Raw genomic sequence first — 23,833 nt, forward strand, 5'->3', positions numbered from 1 at the left:
TGTAAATATATTGTAAAGTAAACCTAAGGCTGCAGTTTTCTTTTTTTTTTTTTTTGAACCATGGTCATTTAAAGTTTTTTGAACTTTTCTAAGTTCCTCTGAACGTGAATTATAAAAAGTAGAAAAGCATAAAGAATTACTATTTGCTGCACCGTATACCCTCTGAGTACTTGACTACTTAAAGTTCTCTGACTATATTTAGAGAGAACTAATACTAGAATGTGATGCAGGCAAAGATTGAAAGCAGGAATTGTGTAGAATGTCTAAATGTCACAGGGGTTACTGGAATGCAAAGGTACTTTTCTGTGCGTTTCATAGGTGTTATATATAGTAGCACTTGACACCATACTTTTACACTTTATTTTCTGACTTTTTCACCTGTTACCTTTTTCCAAATTACTAGAAACTAAAAATACCCTCCTGAAATTAAGAGCATGGGTGCCTTGGCAAATAAAGGAAGTGCGAGTTTTCTGCTGTCGTTAAGATAGATGCTTATATCTTAATGAAATAGATCATTTCTAAATGAACTGAGCTAACTACTCACTGTCAGAAATCTTCCTGAGATGGGATTTCTGCCTATCAACATAGGATACATGTGACTTTGCAGATAAGTAATTTGGGCAATCTAATTATTTGAAAAAAGGAGGAGAAAATGAGTAATAAAATTATTATGGGGAAATTAGATTTCAATAAAAGCAGAGTTCAAGATTAGAAAACACGTATAATTACTGAGAGGATTCCTTTTATTTAGCATTTGAACCACAAAATCGAAGTCTTCACATTTTTTCATTGACAAAACTCAAGTTTTTCAGAAATTAAATAACATTAAGGAAGGATTTCCTTTCAGAGCAAAGAGAGATGGTACATGTTTAGTTAAACACATTATATAAAAATGTAATGAAAAGAAAACCTGTCACTTACGTCATTCTGCACATTTTTAAGGCAAACTGTTCATCAGTGAGCTACTAATTAACATGTAGAAGAAATGCTGTATTGAAATAGCATCCTCATTCGCTAACTGGATGTTACATTAATGGGTATAAAAGTGTGACATAGCAAGGATACCACTTAAAGCCTTCAAAACTGTGAAGATCCAAACTGTTTTCTGTCTGATATCATCACAGTCACATTTATAACCAAATGTGTGTTTCATAAGTACTGTTAAGTCATAAATACAATGGGTTCTGTTCTTTAGGAGAGCATTTTTGGAGCTAGTTACTTGAGTAATATTCACTGCAAACACTTTCAGAGTAATTTTGCAGAAATAAAACAACTCTTGAAGGAACACAACTGCTTTCTTACTAGGAACAGAAATATTTTAAAAAGAAAAGAGCATCTGTTCCTTTTCCCCTCCAATGATTTTATTGTCCTCTGGATCATGGGAATTTGCCATGGGTAAAAAGAGAGGTGTGTTGCAATTCAGGATCGCTTTGCCCATCTGGGAACTTGAGCGTCCAGTTCAGAATGTGCCCTGACTTATTCAGATGACGCCAGCTTCTCAGATTCTTCTATTGTCATTTAAATTTCTGTTCATGTTTTGACAACCCTTCTTTAGTAGAAAGCACAGGAAGCACCAAGCTGCACCTCTTGCATCGCCATTCTTAAGCTAGGACGCTTTATTCTAGAGCTAATGTTTCCGTAACACGTGGTGTCACAAAGGAGAATGAAAGTCTCACTTTGGATATGCCTCTGTAATAATTCTCAGTTATAGACTGTAATTAATCTGAATAATGGCAACAAAAGAAACACATGAGAGAAGTAATTTTAGTCTTTAGTTGAGGAAGCTTAATGAAAGCAGCATTCTTCCACTTAACAAATATTTATGTGCCAGGAACTTGGTTGCTAGGTGCTGAGGAACATGAAACTTACATCTGCTCTGTGCTCTCATCGCAAGTTGTTCTGATTGATGTCAAAAGTAAAGCACACAGTTTTACCTGGGTTTTGCAATAGGCTGATCTGCCCTTGTCCTAGGGGAAGGAGGGGCACATAGGGGATTCCGTGTTTGAGCAGACTTGAAGCTTGGGGAAAGGAGTGGGCAGGATTTTAGGCCGTGGAAAGAACACAAAGTTCTTAAGGTGGGGAACTGCTTGGCACACTTGTTGACCTGAGAGGGGCCCAGTGAAGAGCAGAGAGTAGATAGAGATCACCCTGGAGCAGTGCGTGAAGGACAGGTCGTCCAGGGCCTCGCAGACCCCATTAAAGAAATTTGATCGTTATTCTAAGTGCAATGAGAAACCATTGGGGATTTTTAGGCAAAGGAGTGATGAGGTCAGATTTCTATTAAAAATCATCACTCTGATAAATGTGCGAAGAACGAAACAGACATGGAGAGGAGAGGCTATGGGAAGACCAGTTTGGAAAATGTTACACCAGTTCAGGAAGGGGAAGCGGGTGACGTCGTAGGGGTCCCCTGGGAAGATGGAGACAAGTCCGTGGTTGTCATGGCTGGTTAAGAAAGAGAATGGACCGGATGGGTTAGAGGTCAGAAGGGCCAAAATGACTGTCATGTTTCTGGCTGGAGAGACAAGGTGGTGTTTCTGATTCTCATGTTCAGTTTGAAGTGGCTACAACATATCTAAAAGGGGTGGATCCCAAAGAAAGCTCTGTATATAGTTCTGAAGCTCAGAAATCTGGACCAAAGGTCTGGATTTGGAGTCATTGGCTTTCAAATGGTAATTGAAGTCTTGATAGAGTATGAGGTTGCTTGGAGAGAGCACACAGGGAGATAAAGAGGAAAGTCCTAAGCGGAAAGAATCTAAAGGACTCTGAACTTCAGCCGTTGGATGCAGAGGGGGGCAGTTGGGAAGGAGACTGTTGACGAAGAGACAGGGAAGGAGGTGGGGACGTGCAGCGCAAAGCGTCATGGACGCCAAGGCGAGGAGAGAGCGTTTCCACACAGCGCCGGAAGGTCAGCGGAATGAAGAGTACGAAGCGTCCCCTTGAGTGAAACACCGAGAACATCACTGGTAGCCTTTGCACCAGAGTTTTGATAGAGGAGTGGGCGAAATCCAGATGAAAGAAGGTTGTTCCGTGAGTGATAGAGGAAGAAGACGGAGCAACAAATGCTTTCCAGATTTGGCTGTGAAATCGAGGAGATGAATAGGAATGCATGAAGGGAAAGATGGGAAATAAACAGAGGTTTGTTTTGTTTGGTTTTTTTCCTTTAGTGATAGTACAGAATTCCTGAAAAAATAGGCACGGATGGGATCCAGCAATCTGGTGTAGAAAAAGGTATTTTTTTCTTGAATAAAGACATTTTTATTAATGTCTCAATAATGAAATTCATGTTTTGATTTAACTCACATCTTCATCTTTTTTGCTGAGAAAATTTCCAAGTTAGCTTGAAGCCTCGTCGTGTATTAGGATCTTCCTCAGTGGTTTCCATCCTTGTCTACGTAGGACAGTCACCTGGGAAGCTGTATAAAAGACAAATGCCTGGGTTCCATTCCTAGAGGTACTGATTTAACTGGACCGGGTTTTATCCAGAGTACCGGGGGCTTTAAAAGCTCCCGAGTGATACTGAAGGGCAGCCGAGGGAGAGCAGTACTGACGTAAGGGACTGTTTTGTGCAACTACTAAGTATATTCAAGACGTTTTAAACATTCAAACTTATTATATTAGGAAATGGTTTTAAAAAGGAAAAGGAAAATCTCTTCTAGTGTATCGGGAGAAAAAGAGGGAAGGACGGATACATGTACCAAGAGGCTCTGTTGGTTCAGTGGCAGGAGTTTGAAGTATTTGCTACACCGGGGAGGATGGTGTTGAGAGTAAAATGAGCAAACACAGCCATGGGGTCGAAGCAAGTAAACAATGTTTGAAATAATCATTGCATTGAATGGAAAAGAATAACAACTAGAGAAATTCAGTGAGATTGCCCAGCGTTGCTGAGAGCTTATTAAGGTTGATGACTATGAATGTTCAGAGGACTGCATGATTTTCTCCAGAAGCTTCCCAGCAGGAAAACTCACATATGGTATTAATCCAGGATGAAATTTTCCAAATAGTATGTAAAGAACAAAAGAGCCTGAGAATGCAAGAGGGTGGTAAGGGAATGATGCATGCGTGGGGCTGTGGATAGTAACCAGCATGGGAAACCATAGTCCTGACGGAGTCAAATCATAGATTTAGGGAGAGGAACTGAGCGAACAGGGGAGGTAGAGAGAGGCTGGAGGTGAGACAGGAGAAGGTCTGATTTAACGTTTCAAAGTAGACTTTCAGGAAGGGATGTTTTGTTCTGTGACTCTGAGAGTGGTGGATGAGATGGGATGAAGGAAAAGGTCACTGAAAATGTGAGTATCAGGAAACAGAGGCCTGATCATGCTGTCCTGTGCTGGCAGCGGTAGGCTGGGAAGAGCCGGCAGACAAGATCTTAAAGTAATGAAGAGCTGTATCCAGAGGTTTAGCAGCTGACAGCGAACAGTAGAGGTTAAGAGGGGCATTGCCAGGTAGCGTGGACTCAAAGAGTAGTTTTTCCCACACGAGGATAGAAAGGGTGATGTCCTGGAAGTGGTGTGGAACAGAGTACTACTCTTCCATAAAGAGCACTGTCCTCTCCTTGCTTCACGTATGTTTGTCTGTGTTGCATGGTTGGAGTGGAAATAGTCAAGTCTCGTGTCCAACTAGCTAGCCCATCAGTCCCATAGTGATGCCTCAATACTTTGTGAGAGTCAAGTCCTTCGTTAGCTCCCTGGGCCAGGAATATTCAGAGTCTTAGAAGATCGGCACAAGAGAGCCTTCTGGCACAGTGATCTGAGGGCAGTGGCTTTGAAATGTGGCTATAGTGGTTCTACCACTGGCTGGTGATTGTGGGTGTGAATTAACGTCTCTGCACTTCAAGCTCCCTCATCTGTGAAATGGGAATAAAAATAATAAGTTCCAGTGTGGGATTGTGAAGATTAATGGAAGTAATGTACATAGAACCAGCTGGCATCACCTGTCACATATGAAGTATTTAATAAGTAGAAGCCAGTCACATTGTTGTTGTTGTTGTTGTTGTTTTAATGTCTAATCCATCTCAGGTGCTACTCTTCAAGCTCAAAGAAGTGTGAAAGGCTTCTCGAGGCTCCGTCCTGCCTCTGTGACGTCACACATTCGGAAACGCCCCTCCAAGTGCCCACGCTCTACGTCTAACTGGCACGTTCATCCCAAACTGGCTCCGGCCCCAAATTTCTGTATCTTCCAGCCCAAAGTTTATTCTCATTCCAACCTCTAGATAGTGAACAGGTAACCTTATCTAGTAAATTCTGTATCCCCAGCCCCTGGATCAGAACTTGGATCAAAGTAGGTGCTAATGTAAAATGGTACAAAAAGGGAACTTGCCATGGGTTGCTAAGGGACATGTTGTTTGTTTATCTTCTGGAAGCAGTGTTAGGTGTGGAAGGCAGGTGCAGGAGAGACACAGCCTGTGCATCTAAACTGAGGGAGGAGAGAGAGCATCCTTTGCTCCATGCCTTGCAAGTGATGTTTGCTGGGGCACTGGGCCGGGGGAATGGGTAATTATGAGTTACAGTCATCAGTCTTAGGAATGATGAAAGTTCTTAACATCCCCACATCATGCCTGCTGAGCAGAGGCCTTAATCTGGCAACATTTCAGAGATGATAAAAAGATGCTTGAGTAACATTTGGCAAAGGTTTATAAAACATTAAATCCCATAGAAACATATTTGAAAGACCTAGTTTTTCAAAGTTTAATAATTGGATTATTATTTAAATGAATCACATTTTAAGATGTCATGCCCAGCAGGAAACCAATCATGTGAGCAAAACTTCCGTCTTTTAAAATTATAATTAAATTAAATAGTATCTGGTAGCTTACATGTAACATGGGTGAAAGTGGTGCGGATCTTAGGAACAAAACATTATCAGCTGCAAAGACGCACAATTAGCTTATTCTTGCAATATATAGTCATTTCAATTTTAAAAAAAGAAAAAGTTAACAGAAAAAAAAAAAGCTCAAAATTCTGAAATAGTGGATTTAACTTCTTTTATTTTAATGACCAGGTTGTCCTAACAAAAGAATTAAGTAGAAGAGATTGTAGAATGGTCTTTCCCAACAATAGAAATAAGATACAGCATTAGCAAACTACTATTCTTGTGTTGTGATGGCAAGGAGAAAGGCCGGTAGCACTGACTGAGCACTTCCCTACTGAAAAATCCTGTAGACACTGTATGTGGCGTATCTCATTTCATTGTCATTCACTAACTATTGTCCCTTATTTTCATATTGTTTTAAAAAATGATACGAAGAAGGATTGACCTGGTGAAAAAGAGCTATTAAGTGACAGATCTGAGGTCTGAATTCTGTCAGATGCCAAAGCCAGTATTTTCATCACTGACGTATGAAGCCTCAATTCATCCTTGGTTTGTCTAGACAGCCCTGGACCATTAACTTATTCATTGCAAGTTAAGAGTTTAAAACCAAGGAGTGAACAAATGATTTATGAGGTCTTAGAAAATGCGGTAGAACTGCTAGAACATATTTTGTCAAAATTCGTCATTTTTCTTCGATAGTTTTTAGACTGACACAGCAGGAGTCGGGATTCTAAGCATAGCAAAGCTTCTATCGTGACAAACTCGTGGGCAAGATGGAGAAATGGGAGCAAGGTGATGAAATGATAGGTAATACTGGTGCTGAGATTCTGTATTGTCAAAAAATTATAGTGCCAAATGAAGGTTACAGATACGATTGTGTGAATGATAGATTTTAAAGTGGGACTAGAAATGTATTGTTCAAACTTTTGTTTAAGATATTTTAGAAAATATTTTGAATAAAAAATATATTAGGAATTTTGAAGTCTAGAAAATAGAGTAACAGGTTTAATCAGAAGACTCTACATTCTCTGAATAATTAAGAAATTTAATTCCGAACTACCCACGGAATGGTAGAGACGTTTTGAAAAGAATACAACTCTGTATAGCTCACTTCTTGAATTGGGGAAATTTGTTTGTGGTTTGAACATCAGTAGAGAAATGGTTTCCCATCTAATAGAGAGCATTGTACAGGGAGGGATGCCCTTCTTTGGAGCAAGGCTTTAAAAGTGTCGGGGTCTCTCAGTCACTTAATTGGCAGTGAAAGCAGAACAGGAGACGGCGAACTAAACCTAATAGGGAGAGTTTATTCAAGCGTTATATGATAGAAAAATGATTTAAAATAGTAAAAATGGCGTTTCAAAATAACTTCTAGTTGTTTTAAATTTCTTAATATTGAATAGCAGGTAGAAAGGTAGTAAATGTCCGTAGTCTCTACAGGAGCTTAAACCTGGTGAAGCAATAATCCCTCCGGTAAGCAGCTTATTATGAAAGATACAAGTCAAAAAAAGGCAGAGCAAACAGAGACATCGATATGTCTTCCTCAAGTTTAGAATCAGTATTTATTTTAGAACTTTGAGTCAATTTCATTATTCTGTCTCCTTCTTGGTAGTCAATTTATTGTTTAGGGCTCTCTTGATTAAACCCTGTCACTTCAGGGGAAGTTCAAGAGAATAGTGCATTATTGACATCACGGAAACAGTCGTTAGTAATCAATACATTTTGAACCACATACTGGGTATATCTTTAAGGACATAATTCATCAAAAACAGGCTTACTGGGGCTCTTCATGCTATTTTCATTGATTTTCCCTTTGTGGGAAGACATGGTAGATATTCTATATGTGAAATAAGAGTTATATTCAAAATAAAGAAGTCAGCTGCTCAAAAAATGCTCAGTTACAAAGAAAAAAAATCAAGTATAAGGATTCTGAAGAAGAAATAAAATTGAATTCAAGTTGTTATTCTCACATTTTAATATCTCATGCAGAAGAATGTAATTAAATGACTTACAATTTTTTAAAAGATTACACGTAAGGAATACCAAATTCTAGGTGTGAATTCCATTCTTGACTTTCTGTGTGAAATAGAGGTAGAAAATTACTTTTATTTAGTTATCTTATGGCCACTGCATAGCTTTCTTTTAAATTTAAAATTAAGTGTAAATATACATTGCTTTATGCTGTATGTCTTCTACATATTTGTCTGTTAATGTAAAATTTTAAATAACTATTGGAGTTCACATTATAAAATATCCTAAATGAACCGTACTGTACAGCAAATGATTTATAAAGGAAATAATAACCTTCTAATCTTGCAAATCTGTGTTTTCCTATATAATGTTAGCTTAAAAAATCAAGACAATTCTGTTTTTTTTAACATCTTAATTGGAGTATAATTGCTTTACAATGGTGTGTTAGTTTCTTCTGTATAACAAAGTGAATCAGCTCTACGTATACATATATCCCCATATCTCCTCCCTCTTGCGTCTCCCTCCCACTCTCCCTATCCCACCCCTCTAGGTGGTCACAAAGCACCGAGCTGATCTCCCTGTGCTATGCGGCTGCTTCCCACTAGCTATCTATTTTACATTTGGTAGTGTATATAAGTCCATGCCACTCTCTCACTTCGTCCCAGCTTACCCTTCCCCCTCCCCATTCCTCAAGTCCATTCTCTACGTCTGCGTCTTTATTCCTGTCCTGGCCCTAGGTTCTTCAGAACCTTTTTTTTTTTTTTTAGATTCCATATATATGCGTTAACATACGGTATTTGTTTTTCTCTTTCTGACTAACTTCACTCTGTATGACAGACTCTAGGTCCATCTGCCTCACTACAGATAACTCAATTTCATTTCTTTTCATGGCTGAGTAATATTCCATTGTATATATGTGCCACATCTTCTTTATCCATTCATCTGTCGATGGACACATAGGTTGCTTCCATGTCCTGGCTACTGTAAACAGAGCTGCAGTGAACATTGGGGTGCATGTGTCTTTTTGAATTATGGTTTTCTCAGGGTATATGCCCAGTAGTGGGATTGCTGGGTCATATGGTAGTTCTATTTTTAGTTTTTTAAGGAACCTCCATATCATTCTCCATAGTGGCTGTATCAATTCACATTCCCACCAACAGTGCAAGAGGGTTCCCTTTTCTCCACACCCTTTCCAGCATTTATTGTTTGTAGATTTTTTGATGATGTCCATTCTGACTGCTATGAGGTGATACCTCATTGTAGTTTTGATTTGCATTTCTCTAATAATTAGTGATGTTGAGCGTCCTTTCATGTGTTTGTTGGCCATCTGTATATCTTCTTTGGAGAAATGTCTATTTAGGTCTTCTGCCCATTTTTGGATTGGGAAGACAATACATTCTTTTCAGTATTGACAAAGAATCTGAAATGAGGGCTAGAGGAAAGTAACGTATCTTAAATTGTGTTATAAGATGGAATATTACTGCCCTTCAGAGTCAGGAAGAAAGACTTGATCTAAAATTGAGGGTTTTCACTTTTAAAACAGTGGCCTATTTTGTCTTCTGAAATCCACATATCTTAGGTCACAATCTAACCCCAAAATCTGCCCAGATAGCCCATTATTCTAACTTTTGCATTGAAGGTGCATTGTTATAAGCTCCTTGAGTGAATTTGCTGTGAAGAAATCCGATTTGTGAAAAAACAAGAAATCTCTTCACAGCTACGTCTCAGCTGCATACAGCTACAGCTGACTCAAACGGCCATTGAATGCACAGACAGACACTTTGTGTGTTACCTCATTCCTGGTCCAGCCTTAATTTGGGGTCTTACTTACCACTTGACCTCCCCACTCTTTCCACTTAATGCCTCACCAGTCCAATCCATGTGATGCTTTGCTCTAGCTAATATTATCCGCCGGAAATATTCTCCTTCCTTGCATGTATCGGTGGTTCAGTACTTTTTATTGCTGAGCAGTGTTTCTTTGACTGGGTATACTCGACTTGTTTATCCATTCATCAGTGGAGGGGTATTTAAGTTGTAATCCACTTGGCGGGGCATTTTTTGAATAATCTGCCGCGAGAATTGGAGAACAAGTGTTTGTGTGGATCTGTGTTTTTATTTCCCACGGGTAAATGGATAGGAAATGGCGCTGTGTATCTCATTTTAAGTGTATATTTACTTTTAAGTAGTTGACAAATAGTTTTCCAGATATAGCACTTTGCATTTGCATGAACAATATATGAGACTTTCATCTGCACCACATTTGCACCAAAGCTTGGTACGTCAGTCCTCTTAACTTTAGCCACTCTTAAATGTGTGTACTCACGGTGGTCTTAATTGGGTCCTCATGACTAATGACATTGAATATTTTGATGTGCTTATTGGATGTTGGGATATCTCGTTTTATAAAATATCTGTTCAAATCTTTTGTCCATTTAAAAATAGTTATCTGTCTTATTATTATTTGGTGCTTTGTGCATTCTGAATAAATCCATCAGATATCAGTTCTGCGAATATTTTTCTCGGTACCTGACTTGGCTTTTCATTCTCTTAATGGTTGTGCTTTTGAAGAGCACAAGTTTTAAATGTTGATTAAGTAGAGTTTATCATTTAAAAAATAACTTTTGCGTGTCCTATTTAAGAAATCTTTGTCTAATCTAAGTTCACAAATGTTTTCACCTGTGCTTTCTTTTAGACGTTACATAATTTGGGGGGTTTTATTCAGATTTCTGATTCCTTTCAAGTTGCTTGATGTATATGGTACAAGGTAAGAGTCAGTGTTTTTACATATGGATATCCAGCTGTTCCTGTACCATATGTTGAAAAGTATTTCCTTTCCTCACTGAATTTCCTGGGACTCTGCTACAAATCAATTGGTCATATAAGAATGGGTCTATTTGTAGGCTATCGATCTGTTCCACTGATCTTTATTTTCATGCCAATACCACATATTGTCTTAATTACTGTGGCTTTATAGTACATCTTGAAATCAGGTAATATAGATCCTCCAGCTTTGTTTTTCTTTTTGAAAACTATTTTGGTCACTGTAGTACCCTTGCATTGCCCTATAAATTTTAGAATCAGCCTTTTAAGCTTGAAAACCTGTTGGAATTTTGATTGGAATCACATTGAAAACAAATCAATCTGGGGAGAATTGACACCTTCATGTTATAATGTCTCTTCATCCCTGTTCGTTTATTTGGGTCTTCTATTTAGCAATGTTTTATAGTTTTCAGTATCTTAGACATATTTTTTTTTAAATTTATCTCTACATATGACATGATATTGATGCTGTTTTAAATGAGACCGTTATAAATTTCATTTCTGTTTGTTGCTAATACATAGAAATACAATTGATGTTTGTATATTGATACTGTATTCTGTGACATTCAAAAAACTCGTTTATGAGTTGTGGGAACTAGTTTGTATATTCCGCAGGATAATTGAATAGGTAATCATTCCATCTGCGAATAGAAAGAGTTTTACTCCTTGTTTCAAATCTTGGACTTCCAGGACAAATTTGAATAGAGATGAAGAAGTAGACAACGATGCCTTATGTTGCTGAGCTTGGGGAGAAAACACTCTTTCACCATTAATATGAGTGATCTGTAGGTCTGTTATAAACAGCATATATTTGGGTGTTGCTTTTTTATACAATCTGACAACCTCTGGCTTTTAATCAGCATCTACTTTTATTTATACATTTTATTTATATTTTTATAGGTTATAAAATATATATTTATATTTAATGTCATTGTTGAAATAATTAGGTGAAAAATTCCCAATTTACTGTATTTTTCCAGTTGACCAGATGTTTTTGTTTCTTTTTATCTTTTTTTCCTGCCTTAATGTGGTTTAGATGAGTATTTTTTGTATTACATTTTATCTCTACTATTGGCTTACTAGCTATAGTTCTTTCTTCTTCTTTTCTTTAGTGGTTGATCTAGGGCTTACTTTTATCACAGACAGCTTTCAGCCACATTCTACCACTTCACATGCTGTGTGAGAAACTCGCAACACTGTTCCTTCATTTCCTCCCTCCTGTCCTTTGTGCTAATGCGATCATGCATTTTACTTTTTACATGCGTTATGAACTCCACAGTACATCATTACTCTGTTTTATTTTGAAGAGGCAGCGTCTTCTAAAAAGGTTAAAATTAAACAAAGTTTTTCTATGTGCCTTCGTTTCTCCGTACATCCAGATTCCTGTCACTTACCCTTTTCCTTTTGTTTGACGAGCATCCTTTACTATAATTTGTAGTGCGTGTCTGCTGGTGATGAATCTTCTCAGATTTTATATGAAAAAGATGGCTTTATTTTATCAATGCTTGAAAAATATTTTCACTAGATATAGAAGTTTATTTTGACTTTTTTCCCCCTGCAATTTAAAAATGTTGCCTTATTATTTTTTTTTCTTTTTTCCTCTACACCTAATGTGTCGTTTTATTCTGGCTACTTTTAAGCTTTTTCTCTTTATCATTGACAGTCAGCGATTTGGCTATGTTGTTCTTTGGTGTGATTGTATTTGCATGTATTTTATTTGAAATGTATTGAACTCCTTTGGTTTGAAGGATTATGATTTTCTTCAACTTTGGAAAGATGTTAGCCGTAACGTCTTCATTTGTGTGTGTGTCCCCCTCCTTTTCTGGAACTTCATTACACATACGTTAAGCACCTTGATGTTCCGCAGGTCACTGGTGCTCTTTCGATTTTTTTTCCCCTCAGTCTTCTTTCTCCACTTCATTTTGGATTTTTTCTCTGGCTCTGTTTTCAGGGTCAATGATCTTCTTCTGTTCAGTGTACTATATTCTGTTGATCTTATCGAATTTATTTTTCACTTCAGTATCTTGTCTTTCATCTTTAGAAGTTCCATTTCAGTTTCCTTTTTATATCTTTCACAGTTCTCCTCATGGTGTCGGTGTGCTTCTCGGCAATCTTAAGTCTATGAAGCGTATTTAGAATAGCTGCTTTAACGCTTCTTCTGTCTAGTCCTATCTTCCCGCTTGTCTGTATCTGTTAATTCAATTGCTTGAAGTTTCTTCTAATGATGCCTCATAGTTTTGTGCTTCTTTGCACGCCTACTAATTTTGGATTGGATGCTAGACATCATGAAGATTACCTTTTTGGATTCTGGATTTTGTTGTGTTCCTTTACAACAAAAGTATTGGATCTTGTTCTGCGACGCAGTTAAGGTACTTGGAGTCAGTTTGATCCTTTCTGTATTTGCTTTTAAGCTTTGTTAGGGAGGATCCAAAGCAACTTTAATCTAGGACTAATAGCCTCAGTATAAAAATGATGTCCCACTTGAGAAGTCTACAATATTCTCCATCTATCATGATGTCTTTCCACTCTAGCTGATGGAAACACAAGCTCTTTCTAACCCTGAGTGATCTCTGGGAATTTCCATTGCTGGTACTGTAGTTCCTGTAGTTCTTTCCCCAGCTTTGGGGAGTTTCCTCTCACGAACAGATTAAAGATTCAAGGGGACAGGACCCATCTACAGATTTCCAGAGTCCTCCTTGGTGCTCTGCCCTGCATGTTACAGCTGCCTGGGACTCTCTGTACTCAGTTCTATGTCTCCTGCTCTCAGTGAGTTAGCTAGCTTTTTTAAAAATTTCTCCTTCTATGTAATGGCTTGGAAACTGCCTCCAGACAGTAACTTTGGGCAACTGTAGGACTCACCTCATTATTTCATTTATGTCAGGGATCAGAATCCTATGTTTCCTCTCAACCAATGTCTGAAAACCTTTTTTTCAGGTATTGTGTCTGGTTTTATAGCTGTTTAAGGCAGATGGTATATCTGGTCCATATTACTCAGATATTCCCAGATACAGTCTTTCTCTTTCTTTAGTTTCCTTTTTTAAGACATATTTCATGTGTCATTCTCACTGGGAAACTACCACTGACCCCATTTTTCAAGCTGGGTTAAGTTTCATTCAGCACATCTCCATTCATAGTGATCCTGTCAGTTAGGACAATTCTTTCCCATTGCCTACTGAGTGTCGGTTTCCTTTTCTGTCTTAGGAAATAGTGTCCCCCTTGAGGGTAGGGACTGGATCCTATTCATATCCGTGCCCCCCGTACTAGACTAAATCAGTCAAACTTCCTACTCCATAACAAACAGCTTGATTTTTCTGCTTTGTCCACATATTAAACATACATTTCTCAACATTCTGTGACCTAATCCATTACCATGGTCTGACCCTTCTCTACAAGAGCATCATGGGTTAGCAAAGCTGAAGGGACCACCACTTATAAAAACTGCACAGCCCTCCTGCCCCTGGCCCTTTCCTTATGCTATTTCCTCTGGCTGGAATTTCCTTTTCCACCACCCTATCTATCAAAATCTTGTCCTTCTTTTAACATACACATCAAATGCCACCTCCTCCCTAATGTTCATTCTGGTTGACCACTATTTGTAACACCTTGACAATTTATTGGGTTTTGTCATGTTTCCTGTTTTATCTTTCCTGTTCTGTTCTATCCATTTCTATCTATTCTATAATATTCTGTGTATTTCCTGTTTTAGGACTACTTCATATTCAGTCATCAAATTCCATGTCTACATTAGTCTTACCAAAACCCAACCCAATTTTCCCATCCTCTTTTTTTTTTTTTTTTGTGGTACCCGGGCCTCTCACCGCTGTGGCCTCTCCCGCTGCGGAGCACAGGCTCTGGACGCGCAGGCTCAGCAGCCATGGCTCACGGGCCCAGCCGCTCCGCGGCATATGGGATCTTCCCGGACCGGGGCACGAACCTGTGTCCCCAGCATCGGCAGGTGGACTCTCAACCACTGCGCCACCAGGGAAGCCCCTCCCATCCTCTTTTAACTAGATTATTTTTTCTCTTCAGGATAATAACTACGTATTTATTTTCTTTTGGAGCTGCATTTAAGAAGTATTTTTTAATCAAAATGCAAATAACAAAAGATTTCATTGTTGTAATTGTAGCAAATATTTTAATCTAACGGCTTTATGATATATAATTCAGAATCATAAGATTCAGCTTTTTAAGCGTACTGTTTAGTAGTTTTTAGTACATTCACAGAGTGAATGTGCTATCACTATCCTCCCTGTCTAATTTTAAAGCATTTTCATCATCCCCACTTCCCGCCAAAAAACTGTACTTATTAGCAGCCACGCTTCTTTTCTCTCCACCCTCTAGTCCCTGGCAACTGTGAGTCTCCCTTTTGTCTCTGCGGATTAGCTTATTCTGTACAGTTCATATAAATGGAATCATACCATATGTGGTCTTTGTGACTGGCTTCTTTCACTCAGTGTAACGTTTTCAAGGCTCTTCCATGTGTAGCATGCCTCAGTACTTCATTCCTTTTTATGGCCAAATAATAGTCCCCTGTATAAATGTAACACATTTTGTTACCAATTCGGAAAGTGATGGACATTTGGATTCTTTATACTTTTGGGCTATTATGAATAATGCTACTCTGAACATCTGTGTGCAGGTTTTTATGTGAGCATGTTTTCATGTCTTTTAGGTATATGCCTAGGAACAGAACTGCTGGATCATACGGCAACTCATTATTTAACACTTCAACAAACTGCCAAACCTTTTCCCAAAATGCTGTGTCATTTTGTAATCCATGAGCAATGTACAAGGGTTCCAGTTTCTCCGCATCCTCATCAACACTTGTTATTGTTGACCCTTTTTATCGTAGCCATTCTAGTGGGTTTGAAGTTGTATCTAATCTAAAGTGGTATCCAGTGGTATTGTTTTGATTTGCATTTTCCTAATGACGATATTGAGTATCTTCTCATGTGCTTGTTGGACAGCTATATGTATCTTCTTATTCAAATTGCTTGCCCAATTTTTATCTGGGATTTTGTGGGTGTTGTCTGCTGTTGAGTTGTAAGAGTTCTTTATGTATGCTAGGTAAAATTCCCTTATCAGATACATAATTTGCAAATATTCAATCTCATTCTGTGGGTTGTCGTTTCGTCTTCTTGGTGGTTTTCTTTGAAACATAAATGTTCTTAATTTTGACAAAGCCAGTCTGGTTTTAGTCGCTTGTCCTTTTGGTGTCATATCTAAGAAACCATTGCCTAATACAAGGCAAAGCAGATTTTCTCCTAAGTTTTCTTTTGAAAGTTTTATAGTTTTACCTTACATTTTGTCCATGATCCATTTTGTGTGAATTTCTGTATATGGTCTGAAGTAGGGGCCCAACTTCACTCTTTAAAGATACTTTTAAAAAACTGAAAAACTTGCACCCAACCCTTTTTTAAAAGTGGTTTTCCATTATCATATTCTTTAATCAGGTAAACATGTAGATGTCTTGAGAGAAGAAGAAAACTGAACAAAAACTGGTTGAATTCACATATTTATTACAAGGTCTTTATTTTTTCATTTCGATATATTAGACTGACTAAGGCATTCCTCAGACGGTGATCAACTCAGCATTTTGTTGCCTAGGATTGTTAAAAAGCAAAGAGTACCTCTACTTAGACATTATCTTTTATCAATTCTTCTTAAACTTCTCTCCTCTAAAAATGTCATACCAAAGAGATGAAACAAAAGAATCCAAACCCCCCCAAAACAAATAATTTTTTAAATGTATGAATACATATATTTATATGTGTTCTGTTTCTTTTCTGGCAGAATTCTAGATTCTGTCAAAATTATGCTTTAAAAAGTAAGATTTTATAGGCATATATTTAAAAAGGTCAACAGGATTGATATATCCAAGGCCTCAGAGCAGTCCTGAAGCTCCACTTTCCTCCACCACTGCAATGTGGCATTTTCAGTGAGCAGCAAAGGGAGGAAGGTTTGGATGAGGAAATTACTAGATGTACACATCACGTCACAGAGTGGAAAACTGGGTCACAGAAGATGGACTTAAGTCCTACTGTGACACTGTGCCTCTTGCTTTTGTGGGGAATGACATTTTTCCCTTCTAAAATGCCTTGTTTGAAACTCCTCAATTGATGCCACACTTGACTGTCAAATGGTGAATCAGATACAGCCTACATGCCATGACCTATCCCAAGCAGTCACATTTGACATCCACTCAGCCACGTGGGAGGACCACGCTCATGTAAGAAGGCTGAGTGAGTCTCATGGAATTTAAGGGCAATGTTGTTATAAGCAAACTATATGCTACAGCGTGATTGCATCGTGCTGTGTGAGCCACCTAACGCTTTTCAGGAACTGGTGGTGTGTACGCACTTTTTTCCTTGAGAATCCGTTATTATAACACAAGAAATTCTTGGGAAGGTAGAAGGAAGAACACATCACAGTCAGATTGTAATAATTATTTAAACTATTTAAAATCACTAGGCTTTTTTAATATTAGAAAAACAAACCCTCTACAATTATGTAGTTTATGCGTTTGATCTGGCTTTCTGATTTCATGCTTGAGACAGAACATGTTATTACACATTTTATACTGATGTTTAGGGAAACAATGGCTTGTTGTGAAATACAGCCCCCAAACCTTTACAGCTTGAAGTGAAATATTCCTCTCAAATTTCTATCTAGTTTTTACTTAGGAAAATGTTGAACATGTTAGCACAATACCTTTATTCTTTGTAATTCATTTGTGATATCCTGACTCATGTGGTAGGTCCTCCTTACTGCGTCTCTCAAAATGTTTCATTGGTGCTATTTTTAGGAAAAAAATAATAATTTCCCTTTATTTGAGTAAGCTAGATATGTTCATAGTGTTCCTCCAATCTGTTTTACATAAAAATTTAGAACTTACTTTATTCTATTTAATTACTGGGAACTAGGTAATAGTTTTAGTAGTATAGGTTAATATTACCATCTTATTCAAGGTATAAGTTTCTTAAATCACAAATGTAGTGTGATAGATGTCTAATTATTACACTGATTGTCTCCTTTCAGTGGACCAAAAAATTAACGGGGTATGAAATATAATTAAATTGGGTTAAAAAACACTCCAAGTTGCAAAGTACCTTCCTCTTAAAAAAATATATTTAAGAGTGGATGAATGAGGAATAATGGAAATAAACTTCAAGTGACACTTAGAGAGAGACTGTAAATCCAAGACCTGAATCAAAGGAGCAGGGCGGTATAGCAAGAAACAAATAAGAAGCTGCAAACTCATTGGCATTGATATATATTTTTTCAAATATTTGTGATACAAGTGCGATTTTTTTTTAGAGCAGAAAAAAAGAAAAGTTAGTGATATCTGTGTCATTGGATAATACACTGATTTTTGGTACCTTTATCATGTTCAAGAAACAGGATTGATCCTACATTATTTATTTTAAAGATTTGCCAGGGTAAATAACTTACACTTTACCAACAGTGACATTATTTGGTTCTGTTTCATCACACTTAATTAACCAAATTTAATGTGAAATTAAGAAAAAAAAAAAAGACAAAGTACTTCCTTTGTCAGCCCACAAGTTTTATTCCCTTCCTTGATTTCTCTTCTACATCTTGTCTGTATTTATTGCAAAGGTAGCACATTTTCTGCCTTTTGTTTTACGTGATCAAGGACAAACGGAGCAGTTTCTGTTTCTGTATGAATCATCCCCAGATGGGAATTCCAGTCAACGTAAGCCACAACTGATCTTGCGTGTTTGGCCACCATCTGTGTGGGGCTCTCTTCAACCTCTCCATTTTCAGTTCTCTTGCCTCCTTTAGCAACTACACTTGTGGAGTTTGACACATTAGTGCTGGAAACTAGAATTTCCTCCCCACTAGAATGCCTAGGATCTATAGAAGACAAGCGAAGTCTTAGATCTGTTCTCACTCTGTATCACGGCCAAGTCCCTGATTTGAATGCCTATCTCTATCATTCCAACCTAAATTTCAGCTTTTTATAAGCATTTTAGTTTGGCCAGCATTTTGCCTTTCACTCTCTGATTTAATGTGCTTTTCACAGGGTACCCTCAGCTTTCCTTACAAACACAGCTTTTGGAAACCTTGCTTCATTTTACTAACTTGTTTTGATTCCTTCCAGTGGACATTTGCCTCCTCTATGTAAATGTGCCTTTTGCTTCTTTTCAGTATATCAGTTTGTAAATCTCAGATGTCAAGTTGGATGTCAGAATTTTCTTCAGTCCATACATAAATGAGTCACTGTTTTTTGTAAAAGTAATAAATGATTGATTCAAAGAGCAAAAAATTACTTTTTTAGTCAAATGGTTCTATTGTAACTCTTAACTGTCATGCAAAATTTTTTCATTGCTTTGCTCTGGGTGTATCATAAATTTTGGCTTCAAGTGATACTTTGTTATGCTGACTTGAGTAATAGTACTATGTATTCTTGCTTCTACTTGAACTGAAATATAGTACATTGTAGCCTCATGCTCGGAATCACTCAGTCCTCTTTTCTTTCTCTCCACATATAAAATGTGACGTTCGATCACTTCTTTTATAAATTATTATGGCAATTAGGGGACAGTATTCTAACTTGGGCTCAAATATCTTGTAACGTTGCTATTTGGGCAGAAATGTAGCTTATTTATAATCAATCAATTTTAAAGATATTTGTTCACCGAAACTTTGTTTTAAAAACTACCTGTATATTTTTGTTCTGAGAAATTGGATCCAGACACGGTTTTAAATAGCATTAGAGTTAAGGGTAGTAAGTCACAGTTCATGGCCAGAACAGTAAAGCTGACAGAAAAATTGTAAGCCATTTCTAAATGTCTGTTCTCTTGCATTAATATACCTAAATAGCAATTCCAGAAAATTGTTATGAATAATTAAGTGAAAAGTTAATATGTCTGGTTCTTTTCCTGTTATTTAAAATAACAGTATTTTACATATTTTCCATTAATTGTATTAGTTCTCCTCCCAAAATGAATGAGTTCATGAAATTCTACTTTGTTAAAATGTTATACCTGGGACTTGCTATCTTTACACTTACACCTTTAAAATAACACTTAATGACAGCCCCAGAGTCACATATACAGTAGAAAAAACCAGCAGAACCTCCATGATGTTTTGTCATTAAGTCCAATTATTGTGCACAGCACACTGTATTACTCAAGTACATCTAACTCATCTCAGAACATAGCACACGGGGTCATGAAATGTTTCCCTTCCCAACGTGTGACTGTGTCTTCTTCCTGCCAATTCACAGTGTGAGATTTACTAACTGAGAAAAATGGAAAGTAACTTCAACTGTAAAAGACTACAAATTATTCAAGAGAAATTGTCCTATTTACCAATGTTTTAAATAAATTATTTCAAGATTAAGTCAGAAAATTTCAACCACAGAGTAAAGTGTATAGAAGGAAAGTATTTTAAAGTATGATTGGTCCTTTTCAGTTTGCAGAATTTTTCCAGAGAATGAATTTTGAGGAAAAGGTATATTTAGGCTTTTTTTTTCCTCCTAAAGCTCTCTTTAAAAAATGTTTCCAGCCTTTATAACACACTAAAGTATATAACTGGTACATTTGTTTCATATCAGAAACCTGATAATAAGCTGTTTTAAATCGTGAAGCACAATGTTTTTTTGGTCACTATGGGAAGGGAGCCTGGGTGTTGAAATTGACCTTATAAGGTTGCTCAGTGACATGCTTCCAACCAATTCTATTTTTAGTTTTTTAAGGAATCTCCTTACTGTTCTCCATAGTGGCTGTATCAATTTACATTCCCACCCACAGTGCAAGAGGGTTCCCTTTTCTCCACACCCTCTCCAGCATTTGTTGTTTGTAGATTTTCTGATGATGCCCATTCTAACTGGTGTGAGGTGATACCTCATTGTAGTTTTGATTTGCATTTCTCTAATAATTAGTGATGTTAAACAGCTTTTCATGTGCATGTTAGCCATCTGTATGTCTTCTTTGGAGAAATGTCTATTTAGGTCTTCTGCCCATTTTTTGGTTGGGCTGTTTATTTTTTTAATATTGAGCTGCATGAGCTGCTTGTACTTTTTGGAGGTTAATTCTTTGTCAGTTTCTTTGTTTGCAAATATTTTCTCCCATTCTGAGCGTTGTCTTTTCATCTTGTTTATGGTTTCCTTTGTTTTTATAAAACCTTATGAATGAAAATAAACTAATATGAGAAATGTAAAATTCATAAATACAGTATTTCAAAAATTTTGGGGGGGCGTTATGCTCCCCCTCCCCCCCCAAAATGTGTTCCTTAAATCCTTTCACTCCTAGGGCAGTGGACACATACACACGAGCCTACGGTGATGGGAGCCTACTGAGGCTCTTCTGCTTCCCAATTTCCATTTTAAGGTTAAATACCAAGTATTTTCTCTGTCAGAGATCTCAGATGTAAACTTCTTTAACCTTGCTCTCTTTAGAAATGTATCAAAATTAATCAGCCCAGAGTAATACGATTTGCTAAGAGTATTTGCTATTACTTTTTATTCTTCCTTAATTCCTTACAATAATTGGCTTAGAAAACCAGATTGCAGCAGCAACATACATGCAAAGTGTTATTACCCGGTAGCAACACTATAGGCTATACGGTGAAAAGTTCTATTAAATCCCAGTAATTTTTACCTCGTGGCATGAGATAACTAATTTATTTCCCCAGTTATGATCATATCTTTTGACATAATTGATTTTTTTTCATTTGGTTGATAATTTGCTTAGTTTGGAAAAAAAAAAAAAGACACTGGATATAATCTTACAGTGGTCATTAGCCCCGACTACTGAGAACGGAAGCAGAGGCTTTGCACATTGATTTTTCAACATGGCTGCTCCTTGACATGAGAAATTGTCTTATTAGCTTCTGTTGGTTAATTTTAAAATATGTGAAGCAATGTATCTTTTTTTAAATAATTAATAAAAATAGTATCTCAGAAAGAAGAAAGAAAAGAAAAACTACCGTCTGGGTTTCTCAACCATAGTTGGAGTACATAAATTCAGGCAATGCCGGATGCCAATATAGATAAATGGGTAATTCAGTTAAAATCTCAAATGCTCTGTCTACTTTGTCAGAGATGATCACATTTTTTGCTCACTTAATTTGTTTATATTATTGGCATTATGATTCTTTCGGTGTTGCCGTTAGAGCATCATTTTGCTGCAGTCTGTAGGCAGAGTGAGGAACTGAAGGAAGGCACCCTTCCCCTGAGCCACAGGATTGGTGGTCGCACAGGCTGCTGAGCTGCTATTGAAACGCAGCTGAAGTTAAGACAGACAAAGGAAGAAACAAACAAACCCACAAAACTTGAATTCGGGTTCAAAGTTTGGAAAACTGGGTTTGTGAAAACCTGGGTTCAAGTCTTAGATGCTAGCGTGGTTTTTTAAGCTCCATGAATGTGTGCGAGGCCCTTGGCCACCTGCCCAAGAACCTGTCCAAACATGTGATAGGCTCTAGGTTGGCTTATTTATCAGTACTTACATAGTCCTTGAATTATAAGAGGAAGCAGAAGACTGTTGTAAAAGTACTTTAGAGAGTCGAAGGTGGAGATGGGAACCGGAGACCTGATAGGGTAATACTATTATGGCAGAAGGTGGAAGGGCCCATCTAACAAAGTCAAGTGACTGGAAAACTTGGGGACCTGGGGGCAAAATACGACACCCGTGGCAGAAGGGGTTTTCTCCTTTGTTCAACACAGAACACAGGGTCAGCTTAACAGAAAATAGAGAGCAGGAATAGAGAAACACCAGAGGGTCCCCTTGTGCCACAGAACCTATTGCCAGCCCCCCCCCCCCCCATGGCTGACGAGGCCAGCATAGCTACTGATGAGGGCATAGTTCCTGAGCACAGAGGAGAGGTGGCCTCTGGAGGCTGTGTGGAGGGGCAGGGAATTCTCCAGATACCGCATACAGAAGTCGTAGGTGTAGGTATGTGCTTCTTCTGGGAGGTTTTTGGCTTGGGGCGATCTTTGGTTTGTTTGTTTCATTAAGTTTGGGGTAGCAGTGCAGCAAATGGCTAATAAGACCATGGGCCCTGGAGCTAGCCTGCCGGGGTTGAATCTGGGCTCTCATGCCTGTTCGTTGTGTACATCCTGGGAAGTTATCTGTACTCTCTGTGCCTCAGTTTCCTTGCAGAAAACAGAGACAATACTACCTGTTTCGTGGACTTACTATGAGAATTAGATGAGTTAACGCATTTTAGAATAGTGCCCACACAGACCCTGGTCGTTGGATTTGGCTGAGCTAGACGTCATTTTGCGTAATCCTGCTTACAACTGAAGCACTCGAATGAGGCGCGAAACATAAGAGGCAGGTGCTAAAAACTCATAATCGAGAAAAACAGTGTTTTAATGAAGTCACTTTTAAAATCAAAATTGATGAGAAAGGATTTCCCTGGTGGTGCAGCGGTTAAGAATCCACCTGCCAATGCAGGGGACACGGGTTCGAGCCCTGGTCCGGGAAGATCCCACATGCCACGGAGCAACTAAGCCCGCGCACCACAACTACTGAGCCCGCGTACCACAACTACTGAAGCCCACGCGCCTCGAGCCCGTGCTCCGCAACAAGAGAAGCCACCCCAATGAGAAGCCCACGCACCGCAACGAAGAGTAGCCCCAGCTCTCTGCAACTGGAGAAAGCCCATGCGCAGCAACGAAGACCCAACACGGCCAAAAATAAATAAATAAATAAATAAATTTTTAAAAAGAGAGAAAGAAAGAAAAAAATTGATGCATAAAAGCCTATAATGTGCAGAGTATCAAAACTTCACATAAAGGCAAGGATCCATCAGCTTATTTGCATAGATGTTCGTTACACCACAGATCAGGCTGGGGTAATTGTTGAGGAAAAAAGATTGTTCTTGAATATGTTTGGACCATCATGGCTGAGATTTACTAATGGGACAAGACATGCCTACTGGTTGTTCATTTTCAACTTAACTTTCTTGCCATTTAGGCTTTGTCACAACTGTAATTACATAATTATGTGTACCTATAGAAACATATATATGCATACATACATATAACAGCAAGCTATTGATAGGTACAATTTTTAAAATATAGCACACAAATATATTTTGCCACTTAATACTGATATACCATGAAAGACTAGAAAATGATTCTAAGACACAGATCATGAACACACACCACATACTTTTATTCATCTATCCGGTGCATATATATCGAGTGGCTACTCCATGCCAGACTCTGAAATTTTCAATCTTTCTGTCTAGTGTTTTTCAA

General features: G+C 37.9%; 1 long non-coding RNA gene across 2 annotated transcripts in view; it reads left to right on the forward strand.

The window, feature by feature from the left end:
• The window catches only part of LOC307179844, a 914,229-nt gene that overhangs the window by 505,548 nt on the left and 384,848 nt on the right, over nucleotides 1–23,833 (forward strand). The window lies entirely within an intron of this gene.

Source organism: Stenella coeruleoalba (assembly GCF_951394435.1).
Source record: "Stenella coeruleoalba genome assembly, chromosome: 21".
NCBI lineage: Eukaryota > Metazoa > Chordata > Mammalia > Artiodactyla > Delphinidae > Stenella > Stenella coeruleoalba.